Genomic DNA, 5,399 nt, shown 5'->3' on the forward strand with positions numbered 1-5,399 from the left:
TCAAAACCAAAGAGATATTCTTTATAAAAGTTAAGAGTTAACCACGCCTACCTAAAACGGCTCGTTCTAACACGCCCCCACATACCTACGTCACGATGTGGGAAGATTTGCATAACGCCGCCCAAATGTTCACCAAAGAAAGAAGGCGTAACTTTTATTCTCGCTGTAGTATTGTTGACGCTGCAGCCATGTCCTGAAGACGCTGTGTGCTTCGTTGTGAAAGCGAAACTACTTTGTTTGGTCTTCCAAAAGAGGGCGATATCCGCTTTGTCATGCCTAGAGCTGGTCGCTGAGGAAATACATCAACTTTCACCGTGGACGAAGCGGAGTCCAGCCCGCCTCAGCTCACTCTATCCCGGCCTCAGTGCACGCTAAGCCGGGGCTTCCCCTCACGCTAGGCCGCTGTGTTTTTCGTTGCCACTGATGATTCAAACGCGAGTTTTGGGCAGTAGAGTAGCACTTGTTGTTTGTCATTTCTCTGATCACAAATGCAGACAGAGTTTTATGTTTACGCGGCGCGATGCAATGCAACGCAACGCGTAAAAAGACAGTATAAGTCATTATAATCAGTAATTATGTCCCCACTGGATGCAACAAATGCCTCGTTGGTAATGGGTGTTAATGTTTATGTCTCGTCGCTCCGGCCGGACACAGCAACAACAGTATGTGAGGGCCGTAACATTTCCGTCTCACGCTTGAGGTATTCGGCCAATCACAACGCATTGGATAGCTGGCCAATCAGAGCACACCTCGCTTTTTCAGACCGATGAGCTTTGTAAAAATCGACGCGTTTCAAAAAGGCAGGGCATAGAGGAGAAACAATAATGTACAGTATGTGGAAAATAATGTGTTTTTTGAACTTTAAACAGCATAAACACATTTCATTACACCAAATACACAAAATAATGTTCTTTTTAGCAGCATCATATGACCCCTTTAAAATATTGTTTCTCGAATAAATACAACTCAAAGGAATAATAGGGTTCTTTTAATACAGTTAACATTTCGCCTGTATGAATTATAGCAGAAGTGTTTAGTAATAGCTACATTATATGAAATAAATCTGGAAAAAAAATGCTGAGGAATTAAGATACTTCAATAAAATAACATTCATATTTTAAATAATTTTAAATAACTTCATATGATGAATAAATATCCTTCTTGCTAATTTAAAGCAATTATAAGCACAGGACAGACTCCATGTTTTGATCATAGAACTATGCATAGGGAAACACTATATTATTATAAGCTCAGATGTACAAAGTTCAGGTTTTGTATAACTGCACCTCTAACCTTGTTAGCGCAGTCAGGCACAGTATCTCATAATCTGAAGATCGTGACTTCAAGATTGGCTTGTCTGCATATATCAAATAATATACCCATATATTATATAAATATTTACATGCGCACTTGTTAGTGCATTTACTTGCATCCAAACAGCTATGGCCACTCTTAGACAGAAAGGTGGCAGTTATGAAAGTCTAATATCTGTAAATGGGTTCATTAAATCAATTAAATTGTCCCAAATACAAAATAAATACACTGTAAAAAATTTACTGTAAAATTTACAGTTACTGGCAATTTTGGTTGCCAGTAAGACTGTAAATTTACAAGAGTACTGTAAATCAATAATTACAATTGTACTGTAAAAATACAGCACACTGCTGTATATATATGCTGTAAAATTATGTTGTTTTTTTACAGCTATCCCTGTAAGATTACAGTAGCAATGTTTACAAATGTGAGTGAAATTACAAGAGCAACTGTGAACTTGTACTGCTATACATACATTTTACATTAAATTAGGGCATTTGTTGTGAAATTCAGTTCACTAAATTAACTAGTTGAGATTTTTCACTGCTGTGATAGTCTAAACCTACTGTTTCCTGTAATTTTCAGTAGTCTTTTTTGTCAATTTAATGTGTAATGTGAACAATAAAACTTTCAAAATAACAGGTTTTCATAAATTTAACAATTTATTGTACAATAATGTTCATTTAACATGTACACCATTTTCCAAAACATATTTGGAGACACAAAAATGGAGATTGCACATTAAACCAAAGGCTTTAGCCTTGGGGGAAAAAAGAAGAAAAAAAAAAAACATCCCTACAGTGGGACTGAACTTCATTCATAAACTTAGTTTAAATAAACACAAAAGAAAGGGTCTGAACTGTGCCTACCTTTAAATTGCCAAATCCATGAAGGGGCAAGACATTGCATGTACATTAACTATTCCATTGGAACACTTTTTTTTTTCTTTTTTAAATGGCAAGCCATTCAAAGTCCATTAGCTTCCGCAGCAGTGTGCATACATGTGGGTTCATTACTTTCATTTTCTTGTCTCTCTTTCCAGCAACTTTTGATCCAGTTTCCGGGTTAATGCCCACAATTCCTCTGTGAAAAAAAAACACACAACATCAGATTTAAAAAAAAAAAAACTGCATATACTCAAAGAATATAATTAATTTAAGTGTCATTTTAAATCACATTTTCCTTATTATTTCATTTATTGAAGAGTTAGGGCCAAAGAAAATATTTCCAATAGTTTCACTGACCAAGTTAATTGTATTTTGAAAAGAAATTGATTTTGATGGCTGCGACATGCTGCAAAAAGGTGAGACAAATAATTTGTTTTATTAAATTATATAATTATTATTTCTTTTATTTATCTTATTATATTGACTTTTTATTTTTGTTATTTATATGCTTTTTTCCTGTTATTTTCGTTATTATTTTTTCTAATAATTTTATTTTTTTTATGGTTCTGCATTGTTTGTATAGTTTTATATTTGTTTGCATATTTTGTAATAGATTTTTTTATAAAATATTTTTGCTGGACTTTGGTTGTATGTACTCAATTCAGTGTGCAGTCAGCATTTTTTTGCTGTTTGAAAACTTTTCCAAAAAACATCTAATCCTGATAAGCCATCCAAACCTGTAAACCTAAAAAAAGTAATGGAAATTTGGATGTCTACAATAAATATTCAGTAAGAGTTTATGCTCTGACATACCTCTGAATAAATTCGAGGGTGCATGCAGCTTCATCCTGATAAGCAAGGTTTAAGTTGTAATAGGTCGCAAACAATGCTGCCAGGCCCTCAACAAATGCCTCTGAACATGGGCCAAAGACAACTTCCCTTTCGACTGACAACATCCACTTGCTTGGGGTCATGGATTCACCTGTAAAAGAAATACAGAAGGACATAGATTAATAAGTGTTGTAAAAGCATGGTTTATGGGTAGTTCATGTTAAAGGGGTCATATGATGCTGCTAAAAAGAACATTATTTTGTGTATTTGGTGTAAAAAATTTACAGCAATTATTTAGCATGTTCCCACAATTCATAGCAAAATACAGTAATGCTGTAAATTTCTAAATACAGTGGTCTATTGTAAATATTTACAGTAAAAATTACAGCAATTCTTTACAGTGTACAGTTAAAATAAGTAAAGAAATTACAGAATAAGATTACATTTTTGTTATGAAAGAGTATTTCAAAGAAATGGTACAGCAATGTTTTTATCAGCATCGGGTAGCATTGTACTTATTTGCCATCTGTTACTGTAGGATTTTGAAAAGTGCTGAGTATCACTAAGTCCCAGTGATCTCCTTATTGAGGTGTGAGTTCATAATCAGCCTGCTGTATTCAGTCAGACACGCACAGCAGCCTTGACCGGGACAATGGAAATAAACCAACTCAATTAAAATGGCTACAGTTAATTAATTAGTTATATTGAAATCATTTAAATAAGGCATCCTTGTAAACCTCAGGTATTAAAAAGAGACTGAAAACTAATTAAGCCGCTGCCAGTTTCAATTCTTCAGGCTTTATTCTCCAGCTGCGCCCAGGGAAGACCAAAAAAAGAGGACGCACCGAGAAGAGGCCTGCCTCCACAAGTTGGAAACTTCATTACAAAAGCAATTTTCAAAGGCCTGACTTTTAGAGAGCATTAAGCAGGATGGCAGAAGGTGACGGAGCTGTGGAGGAGCGGGAGATAAACAGTGATGAGGAAGCCCTCCTCCATTTTGGCAAATACAGCGAGGCTCGGGCCGCAGTGCCATGGGAGCAACGCACATTAAAAGAGAAGGTGCTCTACCACGTCGATCGGATCTTCCTGAGTTTTCTTGCACTCTTTTTGCTGGTACTCTTAGGAGATTTCCTGTATAAGATCTGGTATGTGACCAGCTGGAGGAAAACCCTGGAGTCTATTCTGGAAATTGTGTCGTACCTCTTTACACAAGAGAAGGATGAAGAGCTAATAGAACTGTAGACGTTTCTGAAATACACATCTGTTTTCCTTGATCGCCTTCTACATCAACATGGAACTGAAACTGAATCTAATTCTAGGAATCTTTCAATAAAGTATAAAAGGTTGTGTTGATTACCTGTACAATTGTGAAATCTGTTTGATAACCTGAGTCAGTGTTTGTGATTGCTGTGTTTGACATTTTGAGGTTTCGTTCCTGTGAATAAAAAGCTTCTCTATTCATTTTGTATTCTTTTAATGTGGTTATGTCAGGAGCTGCTTGTTTTACTTTAAGTAGCTGCTGTTCTAATATTTGGCTATGATGTGTCATGAATTACCTTTACAAGTTCAAGAAAGGGTTCTTTACAGCAGAATGTGGAAGATATGTCATGTCTCATTCCTTTTATTCTCACCTGTACTAATAAAAGAAAAAGTAGAGATGAGGCAATTAATTAAACATTAAGAAGTATCAAGGTCAGAATGGTGTTAAGAGGGTTAAGGCCATTAAATGGCATCAAAAGTGACAAAAGACCAAATAATTGAAATGGCCTTTTTACTGCTACCTTTCAACTACCTTTTTAGTTTCATACTGTCGTTTTAGAAGATTTAGCTGTTCATATTTTAAAGTGTCTATTCACTATATGAGGTGCTGTTGAATACGTAGCTCTAAATAAATTTAGACTTAAAACGTTATAATTTAAAATAGTTAACAAACCACAACTGTTAAGAAAATTTAAATTGAATTTTATTTATTAAATGATCAAGTTTGACATAAATTGATGGCATTGGGTATTTTAATCTTTTTTTTTTTTTTAAAGGAAAACGCTAGGGGTACAAATTCCTGAAATCAACATATTGCCCTGTGTTAAAGTCTAATTCCGGATACTGATGATTCACACTACCATGGCTGTCACTATTTTTTTATTTTTTACTCAAAAAACAATAACATACAATATTTTATCAAGAAACAAAATTCTAAAAGAAGAAAAGGAATATAATAAAATAAAAAAAGATAGAAAGACACATTCCAACAAATAAAAGTTGCCAGGGGGAGGTAAGCGCATTGCTGCCACACACATATTATTTTTTCCACTCAATTATGTCGTAATAACGAGATGTTATGTCGTTTTAACGACATCTTTTCTCGTT

General features: G+C 34.7%; 1 long non-coding RNA gene across 1 annotated transcript; it reads right to left on the bottom strand.

The window, feature by feature from the left end:
- Positions 1 to 1,963: 1,963 nt before the first annotated feature.
- LOC107708154 (uncharacterized) lies at positions 1,964 to 3,250 on the bottom strand. The gene is made up of 2 exons (XR_001636332.1): positions 3,015 to 3,250; positions 1,964 to 2,397 (listed from the first exon to the last, which is right to left on the bottom strand). It is a non-coding gene; the product is annotated as an uncharacterized LOC107708154 (long non-coding RNA).
- Between the last annotated feature and the right edge of the window lie 2,149 nt (positions 3,251 to 5,399).

The sequence above is a fragment of the Sinocyclocheilus rhinocerous genome, unplaced genomic scaffold, assembly GCF_001515625.1.
Source record: "Sinocyclocheilus rhinocerous isolate Xijiao unplaced genomic scaffold, SAMN03320098_v1.1 scaffold113, whole genome shotgun sequence".
Lineage (NCBI taxonomy): Eukaryota > Metazoa > Chordata > Actinopteri > Cypriniformes > Cyprinidae > Sinocyclocheilus > Sinocyclocheilus rhinocerous.